The sequence below is a fragment of the Heterocephalus glaber genome, unplaced genomic scaffold (genome assembly GCF_053883595.1).
Source record: "Heterocephalus glaber isolate CG9 unplaced genomic scaffold, H.glaber_assembly_v1.0 deba00001465, whole genome shotgun sequence".
In the NCBI taxonomy this organism is placed as follows: domain Eukaryota; kingdom Metazoa; phylum Chordata; class Mammalia; order Rodentia; family Bathyergidae; genus Heterocephalus; species Heterocephalus glaber.
Window position 1 is genome coordinate 22,259,179 of NW_028258312.1, and position 13,337 is coordinate 22,272,515.

At 36.7% G+C, this 13,337-nt stretch overlaps 1 long non-coding RNA gene across 1 annotated transcript in view; it reads right to left on the bottom strand.

Annotated features, from left to right (window-relative positions):
• Positions 1-13,337, bottom strand: part of LOC147826605 (uncharacterized) — a 249,695-nt gene that overhangs the window by 114,860 nt on the left and 121,498 nt on the right. Inside the window, exon 2 of the long non-coding RNA XR_015438965.1 lies at positions 1-13,337. This exon is cut by the window's left edge and continues 13,310 nt beyond it; it is cut by the window's right edge and continues 17,429 nt beyond it. This is a non-coding gene — a long non-coding RNA (uncharacterized LOC147826605).

Here is a 13,337-nt window from a genome sequence, read left to right on the forward strand (position 1 = left end):
GTCAAACTGTCATTATTTGCAGATGACATGATACTCTTTGTAGAAGACCCCAAGAACTCCACCAAAAGTCTTCTAGACTTAATAACCAAATTCAGTAAAGTAGCTGGATACAAGATCAACACACAAAAATCAATAGCTTTCCTCTACACAAACAATAGACTCACTGAGAGAGAAATAGGGCAAACAATTCATTTCACAATAGCATGCAAAAACTGAAATATCTAGGAATCAAACTAACAAAAGAAATCAAAGATCTCTTCTCTGAAAGCTATAGCATTCTTAAAAGGGAGATTGAAGATGATATCAGAAAATGGAAAGACATTCATTGTTCCTGGGTAGGAAGGATCAACATAGTGAAAAAGTTCATACTTCCAAAACTGCTATATAGATTCAATGCAATTCCAATTGAGATCCCAGCAGCACATTTCACGGACCTTGAGAAAACAATGTAAAAATTCATTTGGAACAAGAAGAGACCCAGAATAGCAAAAGCAATTCTAGGTAACAGAGATATGGCAGGGGGTATTACAACCCCCAATTAGAAACTATACTACAAAGCTACTGTGATAAACACAGCATGATACTGGCAAAGAAACAGAGCTGAGGACCAGTGGAACAGATTAGAACATGCAGAAACAACTCCAGACACACTCAGCCACTTCATCTTCAACAAAGGAGCCACTGGAGGAAAGGTAGCCTATTTAATAAATGGTGCTGGAGAAATTGGGTTTCAACTTGCCAGAGACTAAAACTAGACATATATCTCTCACCATGCACTAAAGTAAAATCAAAACGGATTAAAGATTTAATATTAAAACAGAAATGCTGAACCAGCTGGAACAGAGGTTAGGTAGAACTCTTGAAGACATTGGTGTAGGAAAAAATTTTATGAACAAAACCTCAGTTGCCCATGAACTAGCATTAACAATCAAAAAGTGGGATCTCTTCTCACTAAAAAGCTTCTGTACAGCAAGAGAAACTACCAGCAGTGTGAAGAGAGAACCCACAATGTGGGAAAAAAATTTCACCAGTGGTCCCTCAGACAAAGGTCTACTATCTAGAATCTATAAAGAACTTAAAAAAATCAGAACTCCCAAATTTAAAGACCCAATCCAAAAATGGACATCTGAACTGAACAGACATTTCTCAGATGAAAAGAAGTAGAAATGGCAAATAAACATATGAAAAAATATTCAATATCACTGGTCATTTGAGAGATGCAAATGAAAACAATGCTGAGATTCCACCTTACCCCAGAAAGAATGGCTGCTATCATGAAATCAACCAATAACAAATGCTGGCAGGGCTGTGGGGAAAGAGGAACCCTGCTCCACTGATGGGGGGAGTGTAGACTGGTGCAACCACTGTGGAAATCAGTATGGAGATATCTCAAAGAACTAGGATTGGAAGTCCCATTTGACCCAGCGATTCACCTGCTCGGTATCTTCCCCAGGGAATTATAAGAATCGTACCACAGTGACATATACACACCCATGTTCATACCAGCACAATTTGTAATAGCTAAAACTTTGAAGCAGCCCAAATGCCCATCAAATGGAGACTGGATAAAGAAATGTGGTTTTTTTAATAAAATGGAGTACTACTCAGCCATAAAAAATGAGAAATATGAGACATTTATAGCTAAATGGATGCACATTGAGGCCATACTCTTAAGTGAAATAAACAGGACACACATGTGTAAATACCAAATAGTTTCTCTAGTGTGAGAAACTGAAAGTGTAAATAAGGACTAAATGGTATAATAGATAATGTGAAATACAAAGAAAAGGGGCAAAAGGGAAGGGGAAATGGGAGGATTCGGTTTAAGGAAAGAAGGGAATGGAATGAACATGAGAAAATGGAAAAATGGATACATAGTCTGTAAATAGGGAGAGATGGAGGGGTTAAAGGGAGGGCAGGGGAATGGGGAAAAATAAGATCCAAGAGAGACTATGTAAAGGTGCAAATTTCCAATGATGAATGTCAGCATATTGTATACCTAAAATGTACCAATAAAATTAACTTTAAAAAATAAAAATAATAAGTTTGTCTAATTGTTATTCTTCTGAGATAAGCAATGAGATGGGAATCTAGGTGCTGAAACGTACAAAAATAGTTTAAGATTCTTTATCACCTTTATGTATTCTGTTTGTTGGATGAAATGTTAAGGTTCTCAACAGGAGGAGCAGAATAGATGATAGATAGATAGATAGATAGATAGATAGATAGATAGATAGATAGATAGATAATGAGACGATTTGTTAGATGGGTTTATAGGATCAGAGATGGAGACTCCACAGTGGTTATCTGCACACTGCAGAGACAGTGGATACAGCAGCTGCTCCATCCAATAAGCTGGAAGCCTCGGAACAACAAGGTTCAAGGATGCAGCACCAGTCAAAGACTAAAGGCCTGGAAGCGTCAGGAAGAGTCACTGTTGAAAGACTGCAGAAGCTGGAGTCTGATGTCCACAGGTGATGGCAGCAGCAGAAGACCAAACACTTAAACAGAGTGAATATTTTCAAACACAGGTCAATTTTCTCTTCCTTCCCCATTTATTCCATCAGGGCTACAAACCAATCAGATGGTGACACTCACAATCAGGGTGGGTCTCACCCCCTCCATTTGCTGGCCTGTGTGCCAGTCATCTTGGAAACACCCAGACACACCCAGAAGTGTGTTTTTCTAATCCGCTAAGAGTCTCTTAATCCAGTCAGGCTGATGATTATGATTAATATTCATGCCTTTACTTATCACCATTCTTTTGTACTCTATAACAACAAAAACTGAATAAAAAATAATACATTTTATTTTATGATTGTCTTTAACAATATGCATGAAATATGTTCTTGTTTTAAAGATACTATAATAATCCCTTTGCTGAATTGCACTGAATCTAAATAGATACAATCATCTGTCCATTAGAAACAGTAACATTATGGATTATAGAAAGTCAGAGCCACACATACAATTTTTTGTAATTTTTTTTCTGTCATGATCATAATATTTTCTGGAAATGGCCTTACCTTTTTTAAAAGCTCAAGTTTTTATTTTTATTCATTAAGTTTATTGGTGCATTTTAGGTACACAGTATGATAACATTCATCATTGGAAATTTGTACCTTTACATAATCTCTCTTGGTTTTTATTTTTTTCCCCATTCCACTGCCCTCCCCTTCAACCCCTCCATTCCTCCCTATTTACAAAGACTTAGTTCCCTTTTTTTCCTTTTCTCATATTTATTCCTTTCCCTTCTCTCCTTTCCCCCTACCCCTCCCACTTCCCCTTCCCCTTTGGACCTTTTTTTCTCCTATTTTACAATATCTGTTATGCCTTTTGATCTTCATTTACACTTTCAGTTTCTCATACCAGAGAAACTATTTGGTATTAACACGTGTGTCCTATTTATTTCACTTAAGAGTATGGCCTCAGTGTGCATCCTTTCAGCTATAAATGTCTCTAGTTTTTCATTCTTTATGGCTGAGTAGTACTCCATTTTATAAAAAAAAATTCTTTTAAAAACACACATTTTCTTTAGTCTGTCTCTGGCTGATGGGCAATTGGGGTGTTTCCAAGTTTTAGCTATTACAAACTGTGCCTTTATAAACATGGGCATGCAGATATCACTGTGGTATAATGCTTTTAATTCTTTTGGGAAGATACCCAGCAGGGGAATAACTGGGTCAAATGGGACCTCTGATCCTACTGTTTTGAGGTATCTCCACACTGATTTCCACAATGGTTGCCCCAGTCTACACTCCCACCAACAGTGGAAAAGGATTCGTCTTTCCCTACAGCCCCACCAGCATTTGTTATTGATTTCATGATAGCAGCCATTCTTTCTGGGGTGAGGTAGAATCTCAGCATTGTTTTCATTTGCATTTCTTGAATGACCAGTGATGTTGAACATTTTTTCATATGTTTATCTGCCATTTCTACTTCTTTGTCTGAGAAATGTCTGTTCATCTCAGATGCCCATCTTTTGACTGGGTGTTTAAATTTGGGAGGTCTGATTTTTTTAAGTTCTTTATAGATTCTAGATAGTAGACCTTTGTCTGAGGTACAGCTGGTAAAAATTTTTTCCCACATTATGGGTTGTCTCTTCACACTGTTGGTGATTTCTCTTGCTGTGCAGAAGCTTTTTAATAAAATAACTTTAATAACTTGTTGATTGTGCTAGCTCACATGCGACTGAGGTTTTGTTCATGAAATCTTTTCCTACGCCAAAGTCTTCAAGAGTTCTACTTAACCTCTCTTCTAGCCAATTCAGTGTTTCTGCTTTGTTTTGTTTTGTTTTGTTTTGTTTTGTTTGGTACCGGGGATCAAACTCAGGACCTTGCAAGGCTCAGGAACTTCGGATAGCAAGGCAGGGGGCAGAACCACTGAGCTAAATCCCCGGCCAGTGTTTCTGCTTTAATGTTTAGGTCTTTATCCATTTTGATTTTAGTTTGGTGCATGGTGAGAGATATAGGTCTAGTTTTAGTCTTTGGCAATGGAAAGCCAGGTTTTCCAGAACCATTTGTTAAAGAGGCTATCTTTCCTCCAGTGAGGGTGTTTGACTCTTTGTCAAAAATGAGGTAGCTGAGTATGTCTGGAGTTGTTTCTGCATCTTCTAATCTGTTCCACTGATCCTCAGGTCTGTTTATTTGCCAGTACTATGCTGTTTTTATCACAGTAGCTTTGTAGTATAGTTTCAAATTGGGAATTGTGACAGCTCCTACCTTGTCTTTGTTGATAGAATCGCTTTTGCTCTTCTAAGCCTCTTCTTGTTCCAAATGAATTTTTAGATTTTTTTCTCAGGTTCTGTGAAGTATGCTGCTGGAATTTCAATTAGAATTGCACTGAATCTATATAGCAGTTTTGGAAGTATGGCCACTTTCATTATATTGTTTCTTCCTACTGAAGAGCAAGAGATGTCTTTCCATTTTCTGATATTTTCTGATAAGCCCAAGATTTGAGATTAAAAAGCTATATCTGCTTAGAAACAGCCTTGAAATTTTGCTGAATCTCTCTCAGTGGAGAAATAGACTATATTAAAGTATCTTTATTAAAAATGGAAAAGAATGCTAGCAACCTACAGTTGCAAGAATATCTTCATCAATTCAGATTACCATAATAAAATACCAGGGATTATGACTTAAACAATTTTCTTTCTTATGATTCTGAAGTCCACAACTGCAGCGAACCATATCTGGGCTCTGCTCAGGGTTGTGCTGCTGGCTTATGGAAGGCAGTAACTCATATGTCCTCCTGGCTCCCTGATGTCCTTCATAAAAGCACCAATCCAATCATGAGAGCCACATACTCATGACCACATGTAATCCTTATCACCTTCCCCAGGGCCATCCCCAAATAACACTGTGAGAGCTGCAGCATAGGAATTTCAGAAGAATATGCTTCAATCCACAGCAAAGACTATATTATTGTATAATTTGACTATATTATTGTAAAATTTATATAAATTTGTGTAATGACTGAAACTTCAAGTTGAAATTTAAGACATAGGGTTTAAAAAGAAATTAAAAAGGTGTCCCATAGAAAAATTTATTTTTTACCCCTCTCTTAACATTAACATGGAAAAAAAAACAAGAGAAATAGGAGAAATTCAAAAGATTGAAAGTATGGATCTAGATTTTTGAATTCTAATGAACCTATAAATTTTTAGGGTGAATTCAGGGTGTAGTAGTAAATGATTAACTATATCTATTTTTTAAAAAAAGAAAAGAAAAGAAAAGAGAATGACCTCATTTATGGCATTTACTGATTTTCTTTGCTAACCCCCCCCCACTTTGTTCACTTTCTAGCTACCAATGTGACACCATTGAATGCAAAGTTAGGAGGAAATTCATATGATTTTCTTTCATAATCCAGTGGAAGCTGTTTCCAGCACATTGCTGAGTAAAGATATTTTAAATTTGCAAGTGCAACATAACATATAATGACATCTATCACTATGAGTATTGAATTTATAAAAATTTGTTTCAAGTACAGCAAATGAAGACAATTTAAACGTTTAAGAAAGGCAGTGTTTCATTATTTCTACTGTTACATAAGTACCAATATTTTCATTTTGGGGTATATTTTATTTCTTGATCTCTTGTGGAAATTATTTATTTAGCTTATTATTATACAGCAAAAAGTGTTCATTAGTGAAAAATTAGAACTAAATAATCATTGTGATCTGATCCCTTGTTTGTTTCAGGACTAGACTAAGAGACTTAGAGCTATTTTAGGAGAGAATGCCTTCCTCAAAGCTTGTTCAATTTTAGCAGAAATGTGAAAATATGAAAAAAAACACCATTTCCATGTTGAAATAATGTCAGGATACACCACAGCTTCCATAAACATAATACTGACTTTAACTGAACTAAATTTAATGAATCCGTATTGGAGTGAGATATACTCAACTGTATGAACCTTAAAGTTGCAATGTATAGTGTCAAAAAGTAATAACCCCTCTTAAATTAAAGCAGTAATATGAAGCTCATCCAAGTAATCCCTACAATAATAAATACATTAAACTTCTACAAACACAATAAACTCCTAGAATATTTATTTGTCGAGTTTAGACTTTTACTCCACATCTCTCCTCTCCTTTCATCTTTATTTAGCCAAACCTGAATTTGTTGAAAGTGGCAATGTGTACAACTTGGGAAAATATACCTACATTTTCAAGTTTTTCTTGCAAATAAAAGTGTCCATGTATCTGATTCTTACAGGTATATTTAAGCAGGAGTCATTGAGATGGGCTTTCAAGAAAATACCTTGATATCCGGGTGGGCAAAGGGTGGGGTGATGGATATTAAGGGATAGAGGTGACACAGGTCCCATGAGCCTTTTCCTTCTTGACCTTCTCCTTCTGCCTGACTGGAATTTGAATGTGATGGCAAAAGCTACAGCAGCTATCTTGTGACCACAATAAGTGCAAACTAAGTAAAGATACCTTGTTAGAAGAGTAGAAAGTTCCTGATTTCTGGTGATACTGTGGAGTTCCTTACAGTCCTTGACTATTAGTTTTACATTTCTCATTAAAAGAGCAAACTAAAGCCCTACATTGCTCATATTTGGCTCAAACCGATACCTGCTCTCTGTTACATACAGCAAAAATCAATTTCCAATTGACACAGACTTTGATCTGAGAAGAGGGATAATACAAGTAACAAAATATGAAATGTGGAAATAAAATGTAAATAAATTCAAAATGAATTATAGAGCTAAATTTAATGTGAAAATTATAAAATGTCTAGAACATACACAGGAGAAAATCTGTGACCTTACGTCTGGTAGCGAGCTTTTAGATATAGCACAAGAGCATAATCCATGAAAGCAAAAGTTATGTTTAGTTTTATTAAAATTAAAATCTGTGATCACAAAAGATAGTGTTAAAAGAATAAAAAGAAAAGCAACAAATATATATTATATATATATGTATCAGTATATACATATATATATATCAGTATTGAATTATGGCACCAAATATAAAATAAATGTACTGATATAAACAAATGATTCAATAAATAAATGGGAGAATACACAAATCTCCTATGCAGAATAATTCCAAATAATTTATGTAGTTTATTCATATTAAGGTAGAACTTTATAAAGGCACAACTTTATGAAGACAAAGTTGCCTCTTTTTAACTTGCCCCTCTTTAAGTGTGGGTAACTTTTTCCCAAATAATATAGTAACAAGAAAGCAGGAGAGGGAAACTAACTTCACAATGAAGAAATCAAACAAACACCGCCTCACCCAAGTAACTTCACCAGCGATAATGCATGTTGATAGTATTGAGAGATAAACTTGGGCAAATTAAAATTGCATGAATTTTACTTAAGCATTCAGTGATTCATGAATTAGATAGCAGCAGACCTTCTGTGATTCATCACTGGGTACAAAAGGGGTCAGGGGAGCAAAAGAAAGAGATTTGCTTGGTTAAAGTGGAAAGTCCCTAATTAGAGGTGAGTTGGCAGTTTCTAAGAGGTAAGATGTAAGAGTGGTAAGGTGTAAGGTAGGTTTTACTGCTTGCTCTGGGCTCCATTTTGCTTAAATGGGAACCAAAGGTACTAGAGTTGCCTCAGTTTAATGGCCTCCTTGTTAACTTTTTGACCATAGTGCACCTTCTTGCTATCACACAGAGAAAATTGCACTGTACCTCTGTGAACTGCTTCCAGGAAATGTGTGACACCAATCTAAACTGGAAGAAAACATCCCAATCCTCAGTTAAGGGCCATTCCACACAATACTTGGCCAGTATTCCTCAAAATTATCAAGATCACTAAAAACCAGAGAGTCTGAGAGACTGTCACAGCCAAGTGGAGTCCAAAGAACCCTATTAAAAATATTGTACCATAAAAAAAAAAATGGTAGCATCCTGGAAGAAATTCTGCAATGGAGAGAGAAAATCTAAATAAAATGTACATTTTAACTAATACTAACTTATCAATATTGGCTAGTCAATTGTAAGAGTATACCAGGGTAATATAAGATATTAAAAATAGAAAATATGGGGTACAGATAAACTGAAATTCTCCATACTATAGTAACCATTTTTCTATAAATATAGAACTAATCTGAAATTTAGAAATTGTTAAAAAAAAAAAAAAACAAGAAAGAAACAAACAAAAGGCAAGCTTAGCTGTAGATAAAACTATGCTACAGCGTTGTCAAGCACATTGCTGTGCTCACAGAGGGGAGCCAGCCAAGTTCAGGTGAGGGTCTTGGGTGACATCCTATTGTCCTCATTGGCTTCAAGTTCGTGGCTCTGAAATAGGGGAAAAAAGAGAATCAAGTCCCCAAAGAGACAAAATGATCAGGTCTGAAACTATACGCAGGCAAGATTTTCACAATTGTTTCCTAGTTGGCAGAAAAATGCTGAATTCCTACTGAGGTTTAAGCTGAACTCTAACAAGCAAGCTGGCAGAGAAGTGCATGCAGCTGTGAGCTCTGTGATGGAATCTCCAGGCTTCTGGATCTGCACCAACAGGGAGTGGGATCAAAGTCCACAACCACCAGGGTCACACCGTCCAAAGGCCAGTGCGATGTGGCCATTGTGACCTTGGCCACAAGAGCTCCTGAGGAAAGCAGGACCCACAGCTCTGGGACAGGAAACTCTGCTGCTCCTTTCAGTGAGACTCATTTGTTGTTTTGAATTGGTGACCAATTCCCATGTCCCCCTTTCAAATGGGGACTTTTTATTGTAGCAGTTGTGAACTGACCTAAGCCAGCAATTGCAGTCCTTCGCCACTGTAAGATTATTTTCCTAAGTTCTTTGGCCTCCAGTGGTCACAACTGAGAACTAGATGTTCACCTCCAACTACTTTGTATAATTGAGATGAAATTCTACCCAACATGCATTGATTGTGCACTTTGATTACACAATCTTTTCTGTAAATCCAATGAACTTTCTGTTATTCTTTCTGTTGGGTGTTCTGGCTGTGCCATGCAGGAAGGAGTCATTGGAGAGAAACAAACAAATATTTTAGCAGAGAATGTAGCTCTACTAAGATTTGGATTAAGTCAATGTGTTCCTCCATATGTGTCCAAACATGGAATTGTGCAAAATCCAAAGCCAGCAGTACCATCTCACAGGGAACTACGATCACATAAAAAGCAATAAGCTACTAAGGTCACTTGAGTCTTAGACTGCGTTCATACAAGGGCAGAGGTAAGTGTACAGCATTTCTAGAGAGTCCACCTATCTGAAACATCACTTATTTCACGAATGAGTAATCATTTTTAAAGTCGATTATCTTAATTAATAAACCCTTTGTTAGTGGTGAGATAAAAATAATTGAAGGGCTTATCATAGCTGCAGGGTGGGGATAAGTTCTAGTAAAGCACACTGTCAATTGGAGTGCATCGGACATGTTAAAACTGGTACGCACATATATAGGATTATGCTTTCAACAAAGCATTTTTAATCAGATCATAAATCTGATTGGTCTGCGCCATTGTGGACTGGACATGTAAGGGGAGGGGTGGAAGATAAGTTTTGGTTTTAGAGAGCTTAGTAATGGTATAAAACGTTGAAGAAAAGTGTCATCACCTAAAAATCCTAGACTTAAAGTTGAATGCAGCTAGATGAGATTTAGGGACCGTCTCCTTTGATAAAAAGGGAATTTCTCTAGTCTTCCAGAAGTATGCTTTTCTTTAATAGGAAAATAAGACTACCTTCAGGATTCTGCCATATATCTCAATATTATGAAATTAAGTACAATGACAAGGATATTAATTTTCCTAAATGACTTAATCAGCTGCCTTGAACCTCTCCAGACACAAGTAAAAGGATAACAGAATCTAAAGAGCAAGCAGTAGCCCAGGTTATTTTATAATTTATTAAATTTGTGCAAATAGAGAGACATTTCAGCACTAATGTCAATACAATCATTACATAATGCCAAGTAAACAAGAAATCACCTACAAGTCATAAAAATATATCTTCCAAGCAAGTTGATAAGAAACACACTTGACTGCAACCTTACCTCACTGTGGCTTTTACTCAAATGGCACCAACTTTTTATGTCCTTCTTGGCCACTGTATCTAAAACTTACCTTCTCCAATATTCTCTCTGCCGTTTGTCTGCCTTATTATTTCCTTAGCACTTATTATTATGTATCATACTTTATAGTTGACTTATCAGTCTTCCTATTGGCCTGTAAGCTTCCTGTGAGAAGGACTCTGTCTATTTGGTTCACTGTTTTATTTCCAGGGTCAGATCAGTGCCTGACAAATAGTAGCAGCTACTTAGTTGTTAAATGAATTAATTGGCTTGGCATGGTGGTACATGCCTGTAATCCCAGCACTCAGGAGGCTGAGGCAGGAAGATTGCTGTGAGTTTGAGGTCAGCCTGGGCAACATAGTGAGTTCAAGGCCAGTTTGAACTACATAGGGAGACCCCGTTTCAAAAAATCATATAAAAAAATGAATTAGCAATTATTAAAATTTAAATCTTTTCTCTTGTGGGTTATATAATAGATCATCATTATGATATTATTTATTTTAGTGATACAATTAGAACTCTAAAGATATTTTAAATTTGAAAAATTAATATCTTGAAAATGTATCTTTAAAGCAATTACAATAAATGAGAAGGTAAGCAATATTTGGGATAACTATGCTTAGGTGTAAAATTAATGTTGTTCATTATCCACCCATTATTTGTCCTGCATTTCTCTTGAAACATTTATCATTACTCAAAGAAAATTAATTCACTGGTGGAGTATTCATACTGAGAATGCATTTTTTTAGTTTTTTTAAACAAAATCAAAATAAAATTTCAGAGTAGTTTATGTTAGCTGCTTATTGACTTTTCTCCAATGACAGACGACTATACTATCAAAGAGTTGCTGAAGATTATTCCCTTAGCTACTCTCTGTAGTAACAAGATACAGACTCAATACTAAGTGTCACAGAAAGAACATTTTTAATAAAATTTTTTAAAGATTAAACTATGATTTGACCAAAAACCTAGGTAAACAAACATATTCCAAAGAAACTGGAAAAGTTTTCAACCCTTTGTTTCCCAGTAAGGCTCTTTCTACTACATAAAAATTAGAAAACATGAATTCTACTTTTGAAACAAACATTTGTCTTCATCTTACAAAGTGCGAGGAAGGTAGGAAAATGCGACTCAGGGAGGAGTTGTTAACTGCAGTTTGTCACTTACGTGCTTTGTGTTCTTCGGAACGTGCCGCGGTGAACCATGCTGCCCACTGTACCGCAGACCGAGAGGCCTGAGTGTTACTTACCTCTCCGTGGTTGTAAGGACGAATGACAAAATTCCCCTCGTCAGTTCTTCAACACACTGCAGCTCTGTTTAGCCAATCTGTGCGCCACCAGCTCTCCCACGGCTGCACAGAGGGCTGGGTTCATGTGGACACACTAGAGGTCGGGTCAGAAGAAACTCTGTACCGTGTTGGTAAGTTTCATTATTAAAACGAGATCGTTTATGAAAACTGAATTAACAATATCTATATTGAATCATGAATGTCTCAGTAACAACCAGTACCATGTGCCCAAAGGAAGAAAAGGTTTATTTTAAAGATGAGATGTAAATTGGAAGATATTTAGAGTGCAATAAATTATAAACTGCACAGCAAAGAAAACAAACGGTTGGTGTCAGTAAAACATGTACAAGACCCCTTAAAATGAACCAAAATACAAATTCTAGGTGAATTGTTGGGTAAGTTTATTTTCTTGAAGAGAGACCCGCGTAGAGATATCTGTACATTATTTATCCCTTTGCATACTGTCGAGGGATCCACATCAAATTCCTCATCCATATCTGTGCATTCTGCTGTTTGAAAGGTGTCTGATGTGTCTGCTCTTGTGATTTCAGCCCAGGGGATTTAATTCCCAACCAAATAATGCACTTTTGTAAGTAGAATCTCAGGGAACAATTATGCGATGCTGTCTTGGTTACATAAGATTTGAGGTTCATCAGAGGGAATTTTTGTGCTGTTTTGTTTTTAATGTCTTAGAATACACAACCCTGTATACTCTACAAAGTATTAAACTTTCATAATAGAGATGGTTCTTTTTTTATTCAGCCTTTACTTACAGATCAAAATTGGCTGGCTAGAGATACACTCTCGTGCTCGGCGTCCTCCTTACTCCTTTTACAGACAGGAAGTGCTCCCATCCCAGTTACCCCAGCAAAAAGGAAGACAGAGGCTTCCAAGATCAAAGGCTGTTGATCCAGAGTCAAAGTCATTTTTCTCATCTGCTGCACCAAAGAACACTTGGCTAATTTGCAAGCAAGCAGCCAGACTCCGAGGCCAAGCTAGGACCACCATTAGAACTGGTATTTAGCATCAACGATAATTCACAAAGGATGCCTTAGGACCAAGGACCAACCACTGTCAACATCTTAGGAAAATACCTTCAGGCACAAGTGCAGCTCATGGCAATAAATTCCATTACGGTCAAATACATTTCTAATTTAGGGTTTATTTTTTACTATTAGTAAGCTATCATACCTTCAGGGGTGTCAAAAAAGAGATTTTACTTTGTGACTTTTGATAATGACCCAAGGACTGATAAAAGTGGCAAAGAATCCCGAGGACATTTTATGAAGGAAAGAAAATTTCCATGCCACCTCTGCACATTTAAGATTGCCCCAAAGTCTAGAACCCTCTTATCCCTGATGTTTGAGGTCTCATATTCCCTTCAAAGATCCTGAGCCTGGGGCCTGGGGATTTAGCTCAGTGGTTTTGCTGCCTGCTGCTCAAGCGCAAGTACCCGAGTTTGATCCCTGGTACCAAAAAAAAAAAAAAAAAATGATGCTGAGCCTGTGCACAAACATCTGGTTTCTACGATTGGGCTTCAAATATACTG